Source organism: Kogia breviceps, chromosome 6, assembly GCF_026419965.1.
Source record: "Kogia breviceps isolate mKogBre1 chromosome 6, mKogBre1 haplotype 1, whole genome shotgun sequence".
Taxonomy (NCBI): domain Eukaryota; kingdom Metazoa; phylum Chordata; class Mammalia; order Artiodactyla; family Physeteridae; genus Kogia; species Kogia breviceps.
In genome coordinates this window covers 116,174,720-116,190,563 of record NC_081315.1, presented here as the reverse complement: position 1 = coordinate 116,190,563, position 15,844 = coordinate 116,174,720, and the positions used below count along the sequence as shown (strand labels likewise).

The 15,844-nt window shown below is 43.5% G+C and overlaps 1 protein-coding gene across 21 annotated transcripts in view; it reads right to left on the bottom strand.

The window, feature by feature from the left end:
- Positions 1 to 15,844, bottom strand: part of SGMS2 (sphingomyelin synthase 2) — an 87,793-nt gene that overhangs the window by 39,298 nt on the left and 32,651 nt on the right. For 9 of the 21 annotated variants that reach the window (XM_067036446.1, XM_067036457.1, XM_067036462.1 and 6 more), the window contains exon 2: positions 10,687 to 10,806. The exons of 7 other annotated variants lie outside the window; for them this stretch is intronic. The gene's annotated coding sequence lies outside the window, so the exon portion shown is untranslated. Of the gene's footprint in view, positions 1 to 10,500; positions 10,807 to 15,844 lie in introns of all 21 variants that reach the window. 5 more of the 21 variants (XM_067036451.1, XM_067036452.1, XM_067036449.1 and 2 more) reach the window with 1 other exon arrangement.

The following is a 15,844-nucleotide window of genomic DNA, read 5'->3' as shown; positions in this document are numbered from 1 at the left end:
AATGCAAGGGGCACGGATTCAATCCCTGGTTGGGGAACTAAGATCCCACATGCCGTGCGGCATGGCCAAAAAAAAAAAAGCATTTCCCCAAAATCAATATTGTACTCTCAGAAAGTTATTCAAGGTATAAGACTCGATATAAGACAATGCTCCCTTCAATGCTAAATTCAGTGAATGAAGCACTATACATTGCGGCTTTAGGGAAAGTGAGAAATTTTAAAGTTAAATGGATTTCTGTCGTGGCCTCTCCCGTTGCGGAGCACAGGCTCCGGACGCGCAGGCTCGGTGGCCATGGCTCATGGGCCCAGCCGCTCCGCGGCATGTGGGATCCTCCCGGACCGGGGCACGAACCCGTGTCCCCTGCATCGGCAGGCGGACTCTCAACCACTGCGCCACCAGGGAAGCCCATCTTACCTTTTATAGGGAGTTAAAAGTTAACCTTAAGTCATTTGGCTGCTAATTCGGTAATAAAGAAATCTGTATGGTTATTGAATAAAATGGTGTCAGGTACTAGTGCTGCACCAAGGACTGGTATGTTGAGCTCTTGAGACAACCCCGAGAGGCACTCCTGTAATCCCCTTCTTTCACTTGACTTTACAGTGGATCCCTTCCTGGGATGCAACCCCACCTGACAAAACCAGACTCTACAAATTCAGGAAGAAAAACGGTTCCTAATCTCACAACTCTCTCATGTCACCCCGGCACTGCTGTGCCACTAGCCCAGCCCGACGTGCAGCAACATATCCTCAATCCAATCTGCTAACGTTCTGCTTTTCCTTCAAAAAATAAATTCAAGGGAAGTGAGAACTCTGAAAAGATCAGACTGGGATTCAATGCCATGCCTTTCTCCCCTTACCCATGCTCCTCCCATTTCTTTAGTCTAGCCTACAGTTTGTATTTTGCAGCCTACACGGGGTATCTCCTCTGCTGGGTTAGAAGGTGCAAGGACAGTCCACGTCTGATTTGTGTCAATGTGGCCACCAGCCAAGGGCCTGGCATTCAGAGGCACTAGAATGGCTGTGAATGAACGTGTCAGTTCACACACTGAAAGACTCCAGCTCTATCTCACCCTTTTCCAAAATACCACCAGCACCTTTCTTTTTCTCAAGGAGTCAATAATGCATCTGCATAATTATAATTTCCATATGGGATACAAGACCCCCAAATTTCACCCAACTTAGAGTGCTTTACTTTGGGTGACTGCATTTTTCATTATAATACATCTTATATAAAGAGGGGAATAAAACATCAAGTATAAAAAATAGTAAAGCAAAAACCCATACATAGTTTCAGAATATTACTGATACCCTGGAAGCCCCCAAGCAATCTCCATGATTATATCCTCCTCCCCCTGCATAATCCTGATGGACTTTATCAATATATAAATAATTTTCAAAGTATGTAATGCTGAAAACCCTTGGAGACGTTTCTTAAAAGATGCTGTAATTTCTATAATTGCAGTTCTCAAAATCATAAAAAGAATAGATAAATCCCTGAAAAGTTCTCACCTATTTTTGGGTTTTCCTTCATTCCTACACAATTCTGCCCCCACCCCTTCCTTAGGGAGTTGCCTGGAGGATGGAGGACGTGATTACACTTCCCCAGAGCTTATGATACCAGGCACTGGAGCTTCCCCAATATCAACATGTTAATATGTACAACCACCTTACAGGGTAGGTACCATTATCACCTCCATGTGAGGCATGAGGAAGTGAAACCCAGAAATCCAGCAAGTGGTCAAAGGTGGGATTTGAACCCAGGCAATCTTAGCCACTCTGCTAGGTTTTCCGAGATCTTGGTCTATTTTAACAATCTGGAATGTGCTTCCCCCCCCACCCCCACAAGAGCAATGGATTTCCTTCCCCATGAGTCCTTCTGGGGAGAGATTTCACCTTTTGCTCCTCCATGTTTCCTTCCCCCAGTTACCATGCAGATAACAGTCTGTGTTTGCCCTGCAAGGTGACTTCCTTCCAGATAGTAGCTGGCCCTACATTTTAACACACAGCTACTAGCTCTGGGTCATCTGATGCCTTCGGTGCCTCTGTGAATGTTTATCTAGCTCCTCAGTGACTTACCAGAAGGGCATTTCCTGGAAATCTTGCAGATGGACATTTCACTGTGGTGAGATGTTTAGAGTGTCTGAATCACTCCTGTTGCCTGGTAACCTGTTTGTGTTTGGCAGGAGGAAGGTGACTCAGGCACAGGTACAGTCAGACATAGGACAGATATCTATTCCCTGCGAACTCCTCCCAGCACTAGATGGTAGATTTCATGCTTAACCTTGACACTGTTCTTTCCCATGTCACTGGGAGCAGAGGCTCCTTCAATTCTTTTCACGTCAGGGAATTCAAAGGCCACTATGCGGTGCACAGAATCTACAGATCCCTTGTAGCTAAAATACAGCCTACGTTATTTTTTCTATTGAGTTCTGAAGAAGAGCTTTAACACAAAAAGCAATTACAGGATTCTTACATATAAAGTGAATAGGAATTATATGCTGTCATGGAAGTTACTTGCCATCCCTATAAGAATTAATTGTCTCATGAATTCCTAGTTTATATATTCCTGAACAGTCCTGAGTCACTAATTCTGACCTCATAGTCAAAGAAGGAATTTTTTTCAGGCAACTTGAGGGTTGACTCATTTGGTAGGCCATATTTCAGGCCAGAAAAACTATTACACCTTTACATATACCTGTCTTTTTACCTGAAAGAATTTATACCATAATACAAGTAGCTTCGGAATTGAAGGGGTTCACCCTCAAACACACTGTGAATATAAATAAATGTCGGGGCTTCCCTGGTGGCACAGTGGTTAAAAATCTGCCTGCCAATGCAGGGGACACGGGTTCGAGCCCTGGTCCGGGAAGATTCCACATGCCGCGGAGCAGCTAAGCCCGTGCGCCACAACTATTGAGCCTACGCTCTAGAGCCCGCGAGCCACAACTACTGAAGCCTGTGCGCCTAGAGCCCGTGCTCCGCAACAAGAGGAGCCACCGCAATGAGAAGCCCGCGCACCACAATGAAGAGTAGCCCCCGCTCACCGCAACTAGAGAAAGCCTGCACGCAGCAACAAAGACCCAACACAGCCAAAAATAAGAAAATAAATAAATGTCACTGGTAGCCTAAGGTCACCTTGCTGAGCTTTGTCTTTAAACATAAAGTAGCACGCATGCCTATGTCACTCTAGAAGCCAAAAATCTAGAATAAAAACACTCTGGGTTTGCACTGTATGTAATTTCTTCCACCAGTTATTACTAGTTCCCTAATATTTTATGGATTCACCATTCTTTCTAATCATTTTTATGCATTAAATATTCAAAGGGGGAAAGTGGTTTTAAAAAAGCCACACACATGCACACATACCAGACACTATGTTGCTTTTTTGTCTGGTCCTTTTCAGCCATGCGAGCTATGGACACAGAAAGTAAGATTGTAAGGATGTGCCTAAATGTGACCTCTAATCTTAGTGGGAAAGTCCTGAATCCTAAATTTATTTAATGCCAATGGACTGAAGGGGACAAATATAATTTAGAGAGTTTTCTTCTTCCCTTCATCAAATAATATTCATCCTAACACAGGGGTTTCAGTATGCCTGATATCTTTAAGTACTATTAAAAGTATAATGAATAATAGACATTTTATTTTGTTCTTGACAAAGAGGTATATAAGTTTACTTAGCAAAGATTTTCATCTTAAATATATGTTAAAACTTTATCTTCTCCCAAATATTTTCTTTTTGAAAGGTATTTTTAGGGAAAATTTTTTTTCCATGTCTAAAAATTTCTTGAAGTCCACCAGACAAATTCCATAGCAGATTTAAGAAATGGGTACTCTCACTATCTATAACTGGATAACTGCAGGTTACAAGTACTGCTGGCAAGCAACAAGGGGAGTGAATCGCTCTCCAAAGTATTAAGTCCTTAACCATGTCGAAGCAGATTCTCCCAATTTGGGGTTCAGAGCTCATGAGTGAATCTGCTGCAGGCCTATGAAATGTTTAGGCTCATGCATATACCTGGGGATATAGAGCTTTGTTCTTCAGATTCCCAAAACGGAGTTTAGACTTGGGAAACAAAACTGCCAGCAGAAAGCTTAGTATTTAAGCTCAAGAATTTGTTGCCGACTTCCTGCTTAATGCGAGTTTCAGTAACAAAAGACTGTTCGTTCCCATGCTATAACTGAAGATTTCTGATAATTAATGGGAGTAGAGCTTCATCTGTGATACCACCACAGTTTATTGCATCTGTGTACTCCGAAAGCTAAATTGCTAATTCTTTTTTTTTTTTTTTTAATTTATTTATTTATTTATTTTTGGCTGTGCTGGGTCTGTTGCTGCGCATGGGCTTCCTCTAGTTGCGGCAAGCGGCAGCTACTCTTCGTTGCAGTGCACAGGCTTCTCATTGCGGTGGCTCCTCTTGTTGTGGAGCACGGGCTCTAGGCGCACAGGCTTCAGGAGTTGTGGTACGCGGGCTCAGTAGTTGTGGCGCACAGGCTTAGCTGCTCCACGGCATGTGGGATCTTCCCGGACCAGGGCTCGAACCTGTGTCCCCTGCATTGGCAGGTGGATTCTTAACCACTGCGCCACCAGGGAAGTCCCTAAATTGCTCATTCTGCCTCATCTTTCGGAACCTTATTTAACCTTCCTTTAGGTATTTGAATGTCTGCTATCTGAGTGCCTCTTATGACCAAGTAAATCAGACAAACCTAGTCCCTGCCCTCACACAGCTTGTGTCTAGTTGGGGAAACAAAATAACTACAACACGAGGAGATAAATGTTTGGATAGTAAAATTAAGATGCTACAGGGACACACACACCCCTCAGTTCAGGAAAGTCAGGGAAGGCTTCCTGGAAGAAGGACTTTTCAATTCAGGTCTGAAGGATGAAGAAAAGTCAGACAAGGTGCGGGTGGGGTTATTTAAGGCAGAAGGAATAGCATGTGCAAATGCCGTAAGGAGCAAAGCAGAATGTCGTTTGAGTGTATGGGAACAAAAGGAAAGTCAGCTTGGCTGAAATGCGAGAAGGTTGGCTCATGAAGAGGCTGGTAAGGCCTTGTTATGAGCGTTGGATTTTGCCCCCAGGATAATGGGATCAAGGAGCTTTTTGTGTTTTGGAAGGATCCCACTTATGATTTCTGACACTTAGAAACTGAGAAGATGAACATTTCTTATTCTCAGCAGAAAATTACCAGATCATCCCTATACCCAAGGATAAATGTATAAGGGTCTCCGCAGAACCAATTTTCTGTGGCACCAGTGAGATGCTACCATGGGACCCAGGAAAGCAGAGTAGCTAAGAGCTCAGCCTATAGAGAAAGATGACCTAAATTCAAATTCTAGTCCTACCATGTTTTGGCCAGCCAATCACTTAACTTTGGGCAAACTGCTTAAACCCTTTCTGTCTCAAACTGGAGTTAATAGCTACCTCACAAAGTTAAATGGGGTTCTATATGTAAAACACTAACAACAATGGCTGCCACAATGTCATTCAATCTTAGTTATTATCAACAAAAATACACCAGTCAAACGTAAGCATTAAGAACCACTGCTCTGGACTACATGTAATTTTTTTTTTTTTTTTTTTTTTTTTTTTTGCGGTATGCGGGCCTCTCACTGTTGTGGCCTCTCCCGTTGCGGAGCACAGGCTCCGGACGCACAGGCTCAGCGGCCATGGCTCACGGGCTTAGTTGCTCCGCGGCATGTGGGATCTTCCCGGACCAGGGCACGAACCCGTGTCTCCTGCATCGGCAGGCGGACTCTCAACCACTGCGCCACCAGGGAAGCCCATGTAATATTTTTAAACTGTACAAACACTTCTCTTCAGAAGCCATCTAATTTCTTTTTTAAAAAGCAGCTTAAAGAAATAAATCTTTATGTTTAACACTTTTATCAGTTTTCCATTTGAAAACATTTCCATTTTAAAACAGGATGCTAATATAATACAATTATGCAAAAATAAGCTTTGTTTCAATCTTTAGACCTTATGTCCTATTTGGACAAAATCTGCTATGTTAAGTGATGTTTCCAGAACTACTGTTTTGCAGTTAAGCTTCACAATCAGAGCATACTTAGAAATCAGACTGTCTAGCTAAAATTCTGTGGCTATGAATACAGAAGAATATGAATAAATTCATTTACCTAATAATCAGATTATAGAAAATTAAAGCAAGAAGTTTTTAAGCCTAAGTATAGACACTGGGAAGACCGAAGAACCAATTGAGGATTCACTACTCAACATAAAACTCTCCAATATGGGACTTTCCTGGTGGCACAGTGGTCAAGAATCTTCCTGCCAATGCAGGGGACATGGGTTCAATCCCTGGTCCAGGAAGATCCCATATGCCACGAAGCAGCTAAGCCCGTGCACCAAGACTACTGAGCCTGAGCTCTAGAGCCCACGAGCCACAACTACTGAGCCCGCATGCTCTAGGGCCCGCGTGCCACAACTGCTGAGTCCACGTGCTGCAACTACTGAAGCCCGCGTGCCTAGAGCCCGTGCTCCGCAACAAGAGACGCCACTACAATGAGAAGCCTGCGCACAGCAACAAAGATCCAACACAGCCAAAAATAAATAAATAAATTTATATTTTAAAAAAATATCTCCAATATCCAGCCGCCTTGTTGTTGCCTCCACTTGTTAGATGTTAAATCACAGTTAGAACTCTGAAGCACATTTTACAATAGAACACAGACTACAAGTCAAGATATAATGTCAAAGGTCAATTAACTGCATGCTAAAAATATCTGTGTTGCTCACCACTAATACCAATATAGACAGAGAGAATATTAAAGTGTTTGCAAGCTGACTGGGTCAGGGTCCCCAAGACCACTCCCAGTTTGATGATTTACTAGGAGGACTCATAGGACCCAGTATACAGTTGTACTCATGGCTATTTTTACAGCAGAGGGATACAAAGCAAATCAGCAAAGGAAAAAGGTACATGGGGTAAAGTCCAGAGGAGACCAGAAGCAAGCTTCCAAGAGTCCTTTCCCAGTGGAATCACACAGGTGGTGCTTAACTTCCCCACGAAGTTGTGACAACACCTGTGAAATATCGTCTCCCAGAGAAGCTCATTAGTGACGCTGTGCCTGGGGTTTTTATTAGGGCTGGTCACGTAGGAACCTTCTGCTAGGCACGTACCTAAATTCTACACTCCCGGAATGCAAGCAGGCATTCAACAGAAACCATACTGTTTGCACAAACAGTCCAGGCACAGTGAGCCATTCTTACCAGGAAATGGTGGGAACCCTCCTCAAATCTAAGTTACCAGGCACCACCAGTCAAGGGCCAACCTTGCAAGTGGGAGTTTCTAAGGAGCACAGTCTCAGACCTGCTGTGTTAACTCATTTTTGTACACTGCTCTATTTCAATTAGCTACCATACAGTACCAAACTATAGGAGAAAGGTCTTAACTCTTAGCAGGTCACCTAGGTACAACATGAGCCTAAGAAGCACTTTTACCCTGTATATTTTCAGTATTTAAAATGCAGCATTTTTGGGCTTCCCTGGTGGCACAGTGGTTGAGAATCCGCCTGCCGATGCAGGAGACACGGGTTCGTGCCCTGGTCCCGGAAGATCCCACATGCCGCGGAGCAACTAAGCCCGTGAGCCATGGCCGCTGGGCCTGTGCGTCCGGAGCCTGTGCTCCGCAACGGGAGAGGCCACAGCAGTGAGAGGCCCGCATACCGCAAAAAAAAAAAAAAAAAAATGCAGCATTTTTAACGTGGACATTGTCTTAACTTACATAGTAAAAGAGCTAAGATGGTCTTTAGTGTCCTTTTTTGCATAATAAAAAGAGCTGAATTCTAGTCTTGTTTACTTTTCTGGGCACTTTCTTTTTAAAAATGCCATTGAAAATTATGAATGAATAGTATTCCTATGCTGAAACTGTGAGAAACCATTTAACTTATCAGACTGGTGAAAAATCCAGACCCAAATGACAGCTAGTCTCTCAAGTTTCTAGCAGGGGGTGAGAATAAGATAAATCCCCTCTGGGAGGCAATTTGACAAGACAGCTATCAAAATTATACACATCCTTTATGACTGGCAATTCTACTTTGCAAATTTATACACATATAATTGTGTACATGCAGAATAACCTACACACAAAGTTATTTATGGCAGCATTGTTTTTTTTTTTTTTTTTTTTTTTTTTTTTTTTTTTTTTTTTTTTTTTTGGTGGTACGCGGGCCTCTCACTGTTGTGGCCTCTCCCATTGCGGAGCACAGGCTCCGGACGCGCAGGCTCAGCGGCCACGGCTCACGGGCCCAGCCGCTCCGCGGCATGTGGGATCTTCCCGGACCGAGGCACGAACCCGCGTCCCCTGCATCGGCAGGCGGATTCTCAACCACTGCGCCACCAGGGAAGCCCTATGGCAGCATTGTTTAAGAGCAAGGATTGGCTACAACCCAAATGTGCATCAATAGGTCACTATTTAAATTGTGGTACATCCATACAATGCACTACTCTGTGACTGTTGAGAGAAGAAAAAAAAAAAAAAAAAGAATGAGGACGCTCTCTTTGTACTGATTTGTTAAATCCTCCTACATATATCAGGAGAAAAAAATACATTGCTCAGAAGTATAGTTTGCTATCTTTTACTTTATGAAGGGGGAAAATATGAATTCATACTTGTGCACAGAGATACTCTGGAAGGCTGCATTAGGCACTGACAGCTCAGGCTGGGAGAGGGTGGTGGAGGCAGAATTTGGGCAGAATCTGTGAACCTGAAAAAAATGAAGTAAAATGGTATCCTCGAAAAGTAATCCTTCTTTTCTAAGCTTAGGTCACATCACCCTGGCACCTGTTTTTTGCTTATTGTTTTAATAAGCTTCTCTATTTTGCAGTGATTAAACTACAGCATTAAGATTGCTTTATCTTATTTTCTGAATCAGGTTCCAACTCTCTCCTTTTCATCTGTGCCTGTCTGCCATCTAGAAGGAGCTTTTCCCAGGACACCTGAGAGTGAGTCAAGTTATCTGCGCCTCCCTCTCCCATCTCTTTGCTGAGGATATTTGGGGGCTTTTCTTATTTATTTATTCATTTGTTTATTCATTTAAGGCTGTGTTGGGTCCTCGTTGCTGTGCGCGGGCTTTCTCTCGTGGCAGCGAGCAGGGGCTACTCCTCGTTGCGGTGCGCGGGCTTCTCATTGCGGTGGCTTCTCTTGCTGCGGAGCACGGGCTCTAGGCGCACGGGCTTCAGTAGTTGTGGCGCATGGGCTTAGGTACTCTGCGGCATGTGGGATCTTCCCAGACCAGGGCTCAAACCCGTATCCTCTGCATTGGCAGGCGCATTCTCAACCACTGTGTCACCAGGGAAGCCCTATTCGGGGGCTTTTTAAAAGCTCCATGAAAGCGGGAATTTTGCTTTGTTCACTGCCTCATTCGCAACACTGAAATGAGCGCCTGGCCCACAGAAATTGTTCAGTAAGTATTTGTTGAATACATGAATTCTTTTCTTTACCCAGCTTCCATGGGACAGACACTATCAGACAAAGGGAGAGATATCACTGCGGTCAAATATTCAGAAATAGTTGTCATTGCTAGTATTGGACCATATGGGCATTCTAATCCTAGCAACATTCTTAGAATTATTTTGAATTTTACAAAAGACAAACAAATACGCCTATGGAATGCTGTGCTGAACAGTGACTCTTAAATATTCCCCAAAATTTATTTTTAATTAACTTGGGATCACATGGCCCTGGGGTCCATCTTTGGGCTGAAAATTTTTTAGGCAAATACCACACTAACTAGTAATGATGAAGAAGAATGGCTATCGTAAGAGTCAACTGAACCCCAGTCCTAAGGTGCCCTAGCTATAGAGAAGAAAAAGAAAATCTTGTGCATTAAAAATGCAACTCCTATTTATATTTTCAAGAGTAAAATTATCCTAGGAACTAAATTCAAATTAGTTCAGACAGTGAATTGAGTTGCACAATGTCAATCATGAACACGAAAACTTCCTTCCTCCTCAGTGGGCAGAGAATGGGTATAACTACCACACCTCTTTGACCTTAGTTTAAAAAGTGGAAGAAATAGAGCTTCCCTGGTGGCGCAGTGGTTGAGAGTCCGCCTGCCGATGGAGGGGACACAGGATTGTGCCCCTGTCCGGGAAGATCCCACATGATGCGGAGCGGCTGGGCCCGTGAGCCATGGCCGCTGAGCCTGCGCGTCCGGAGCCTGTGCTCCGCAACGGGAGAGGCCACAACAGTGAGAGGCCCGCGTACCGCAAAAAAAAAAAAAAAAAAAAAAAAAGTGCAGAAACAGAATAACTTTGCTAGTGATCATTTCAGTAATGTTGTTGAACAGGTGCACAGCTGACCAATGTTTCTTTGAAGATTTTTAGTGCCCCTAATTGTTCTTAATGCACAGTGGAGGCAGTTACTGAGTGCCGTATTTTGGCAGTCATGCAAAGAGGTTAGGAAGTTTTGGTGTCACCTCTATTTCTCTTGCCATCAATTAAGACAACAATCCAACAAGTAAGGAGACATCCACGCACCTGAAACAGCTTGAAATCTAAGACTCCCTTGAGGATAAAATAGAAATTCTCAGAGTTAAGGCATTTTCGAAATGTCTTAACTAGAATCTTAGATAGCCGAGAAGTTGCAGGACAACTGGTAGGCAACCAACCTTCAGCAGATGCAAATCACACTTATGATCTAGCACCAGGAAACACCCAACCTACAGTTTGCAGATGGCAGCACAGCAAATCCCACCGTGGTCCCTGGTCCTCGAAGCAGTGAACACATTCAGTCTTGTAGCAGATCCTTTCTGTGAAGGGTGGGAAGGGCAGAGGATGATAGGTCTAAAAGGCAGAGAAAGTGAGAGGTTAAATAAGAATGATGCTTTGTTATGTTTTGCTGGTTTTCTGGGGGTGAGGGTGAAATGATGAGTTCTATGATACTGCCCTCCCTGGAAGAGTCATGGGAGATCATTGGCTCTAACAGGTACCAGAATTTCAGGGGGAGAAAAGCAACTTGGCCATGCATTCCACCAACATTAATTTAATACCTGACAGACCTGTTCAGAGGTGGAGCAAGGAAGGTAGGTGGATCCCATCATGATGTTCACAAGCAGATAAAAGAAGCCTGTGATAAATGCCACCGAGAGCAGTCAGTCAGAATCAGAGCGAGGCTGGCGTGGCTGATTTACAGCAAGTGGTTAGGGGGTGAGGGGATGCTATTTGAGTTAAGACTTAATGATAATGGGGGGGGTGGGACATGGAAGAAGAGCATTCCAGGTCAAAGAAGCAGCTGGTTCAAAGGCCCTGAGGCAGAAATGAGCCAAGCAGATTTAGAGAATGGAAAGGCAATGGAGCATTGAAACTCAGGAATAGAGAAGTGCAGCGGAGACCAGAGGCCAGAGGCCAGGTCACCGAGGGCTTTGCGGAGCAGGTGAGGAACTGCCAATACACAGGCAAACTCAGTGTCACCGAAACCCAGGCTGCTGTGAGGTGCATAATCTGTCATGTTCAAACAAAATGGTGGAGGATTCCCTTAGAAATACACACAACTGCTGTGATATTTTAATGGGTTTTTAAATAGACTTCATTTTTAAGAGGAGTTTTAGATTCACGGTGAAATTGAGCAGAAAGTACAGAGATTTCCCATACTTTCCCACACATGCATAGCCTCCTCCATTATCAACGTCCCCCATGAAGTGGGTGGTACATATGTTACCATCAATGAACCTACATGGACTCATCATAATCACCCAGAGTCCACAGTTTACAGCAACGTTCACCCTTGCTGGCACACATTCTATGGGTTTGGACATGGGTATAATGACATGTATCTACTATTAAAGTATCAGAGTAGTTTCGCTGCCCTAAAAATCCGCTATGCTCCTCCTATTCATCTCTCCCTCCTCTCTTTCTATGGATTTTAAGTAGCTGAAATTTTTGACTGGTGGGTGGAAGTAAAATGTATACCATTTTCCAGAAGTTTACAATTTATAGAACCACCATATGAATATCCTAAGAGTATAGACTGAGATACACACACAGACACACACATACACACACACACACACACACACACACACGATATTTGGTAGCTGATGTACATATACCTTTTAAATGCTTAACAAATTTCATTAAAATCTATGTTTAACAATTACAGGGCATATACATACATATCCACAACCAGAAACTGATTTTCAACTGAGATCCCACTTTCACCCAAAATACTCAACTGTTGGAAGAGACTCAAGAACGAATGTGTCACTCCTAGTTATATACCCAAGAAAAATGAAAGCCCTAGTCCACACAAAAACGTGTGCACAAATGTTCATTCTGCATTATTCATAACAGCCAAAAAATGGAAACAATCCAAACGTCCATCAGCTGATGCATGGATGAACAAAATGTGGTGTATCCATATCATAAAATATTATGTGGCAATAAAAAGGAATGAAGGAGTGATATATGCTAGCACATGGATGAAACTTGACAACATTAAACTAAATAAAAGAAGCCATTTACAAAAGATCACATATCACATGATTCCATTTACTTGAAATGTGCAGAAGAGGCAAATCCATACCTCTGAGAGAAGTAGGTATGGAGAAAGTAGATGAGCATTGCCTGCTAGGGGTTGGAGGCAGAAGAGAACTGGTAGTGAATATCAATGTGTATGGGGTTTCTAGTGGCGCAGTGGTTAAGAATCCACCTGCCAATGCAGGGGACATGGATTCGAGCCCTGGTCCGGGAAGATCCCACATGCCGCGGAGCAACTAAGCCCGTGTGCCACAACTACTGAGCCCGCGCTCTAGAGCCCGTGAGCCACAACTACTGAAGCCCACACACCTAGAGCCCGTGCTCTGCAACAAGAGAAGCCACCACAATGAGAAGCCCGGGCACCGCAACGAAGAGTAGCCCCCGCTCGCCGCAACTAGAGAAAGCCCGCGCGCGGCAGCGAAGACCCAATGCAGCCAAAAATAAATAAATTTTTTTAAAAAATGTGTATGGGGTTTCTTTGGGGGATGATATAAATGTTCTAAAATTAGATAGTGTGATGGTGCACAACTCTGTGAATACACTAAAAATCACTGAATTGTACTCTTCAAAAGAGAGAATTTTATGGTATGAATTACATCTCAATAAAGTTGTTACAAAAATAAAAGAACAAGGGAATTCCCTGGCAGTCCAGTGGTTAGGACTTGGTGCTTTCATTGCCGGGGCCCAGGTTCGATTGCTAGATGGGGAACTAACATCCTGCCAGCCGCTCGGCATAGCCAAAAAAAAATTAAAATTAAAAAACGTAAGTATATCTGAAATGCTGGGTAGAGATGAATAGACTTCAACTGGTCGTTCCAATAAGGCCCATAATAGGAAGCAACTTAGTTTACATTGCAGATACCATACAATACTCTCAGTGGGACATGTTCACTCCTTCGAAAAGACCGCCCCACCCTCAAAAAATGTCTTTCTCATTTCACTTGGGACCTCATTCCAGCTATTACCTCTCTCTTGACTTCACCCACCACTGCCACTAACCTGACCCTACTTCCAGCCACCACAGTGTTTCCCCTGGATTGCCTTAATCTTCTCCTGCTCTTGATTTTCTACAGGAAAGTCTGGTCTTTCTAAAAATTTACTCTCACTTGAAACCCTTCAGAGGTTCCCCATATTTAAGCCATTTCTGGAACACTGAGGTACTATTAGAAGAAATTAATGTATATTCATATTCAATCAGGTAGTACATGGGCCTCTTAATATTAAAGGTGCCTAAAAATATGGCCTCCCCAAACCATGTATCCCCAAACCAAGTATCCCCAAACCAAGTATCCCCAAACCATGCCTGTCCCTGCCTGTAGGGACACTGGTTGCACTGTTAACACCCACCAATAATCTCATGGGCTAATCTCTGCATCTGCTAACTTGAGCTACTCTATCAAAAGGATTAATTCAATTGCCTATTTATAAGGTCAAGAGTTAAGTTAGCTTAGATAAATACCTGATAAGGTAAGAACTGGGCTAACAAAGAGATTTCTCAAGAAGACACAGGGCTTCCCTGGTGGCGCAGTGGTTGAGAATCTGCCTGCCGATGCAGGAGACACACGGGTTCGTGCCCTGGTCCGGGAAGATCCCACATGCCGCGGAGCGACTGAGCCCGTGAGCCATGGCCGCTGGGCCTGTGCGTCTGGAGCCTGTGCTCCGCAACGGGAGAGGCCACAACAGTGAGAGGCCCGCATACCGCAAAAAAAAAAAAGAAGACACACATCCCGAAGGTCCAATGCTTTTCATGTACCTACACACAGCGGTATGTAGAAACAAGCCCAGAGTGTCAAGTTGGGAGAAGCTGAAATTTAAAGTAGCTCATAAAACCGGGCAACAGTTTATTTCTCAGGTAGCAGGGGTAAGTCAAATGAAAGAAGAGCAGATAGTGGTTCCTGGGCCATAACTTAAGTCTGTGGACGGTTATAATTGTTTATCACATGGTATTAATGATACTGATAACATCATCAGCTTATAGTATTTTTCATCTAGTCAAACTTAAAATGTGTGCTCTTGGTGAAAAGGAGATGGGTAAAGGGGGTGGATGTTAGACTGCAAATTCATGCTGACTGCTCCAAATACTCTGTACACATCCTGAAGTAGTTAAGAGAAGACCCATTTAAAAGAGTGTCACGGAAGTTCATTTCTTTTAATTTGAAGTATATATACCATGCATCACTTCATAAAGGAATAAAGTAAATGACACAACTTACAAAGTAAAATACTCCTGTAAAAGGAGTAACATAGGATCAGAAAGCCAGGTAAGTAGAGACCAGGGGTTCTTGACCACAAGATGCAATGCGAGGAGTGCGGGTGTGTTTCCTGTGACTGAATATTGTCTCACCCACTCCCAGTAAGGAACTGCCACACTCAGCACCTCTGGGACTCCAGACATGACACATGACCTCCCTGTGCCTCAGTTTCCTCATCTATAAATAGGGATAACAACAGCACTAACTTCATAGGGTCCTTAAGAGGGGTGAAGGGGTTAATATTTATAAAGACCTTAGCAACAGCACCTGGTATATAGTATGCATTATCCGTATTTGTTAACTAACCAAAATAGAAAGGAAAGAACAGGGGGAATTGAGTGTACTGGTTAAGTCTTACAACATGACAAAAACCGGGATACATATTTGGCTCTCAGTTCCTTTGCAGCTAGAGCAAAAAAGACAGGAGACAAAATTTTCCAAACTCAGAGTGTGAGTATCTCCATATCTGCATGTATTGGGAGGATGGGGAATGGGGAACCATGTTTTGCTCCCCAGGGGAAAAAAAGCTTTTCTTGACACTTAGCTCTAACACGCTCCCTGCAGGTCTGTACCCAAGAGGCAGTGAGCAATAGCACAGATCAGGGAGACCGTGTCACATGACAGTTTTCCATCATGACCCTCAATAAATTCCGAAGCATAGCTCTCTAGAGTTTCTTTGGTAGGAAGCCAAGGCAATGCAATACAAATAAGTAGCTCTGATGGTCTGGCTCATTTCAGGGACACAACTGCACCAGAAATCCATCCTCTACTTCCATATCCCTCAGCCATGCATCTGATAAGAGCTGAAGAGAAGACAGTTCCAGATTTGTAGAACAAATTCTCTACCATCAGGAGATGGCCAAGATACAGCCACATAAAAACACTAAGTAACCTGATGAATCGAAAGTGACTTTCCACAGAAGCCTCTGTTTTTAGGTCTAATGGACTCGAGAGTCACCATCTGGCCAAAGAACAGACATAATTATCTCAGGGGATTGAACAGCTCAAAGAATATTCCTATCTGTCATGGTCATCTCAGGCTCTACCTAACAGTTAAACGTGGAGCATTTCCAAATTACAAAAGCCATTGTGCT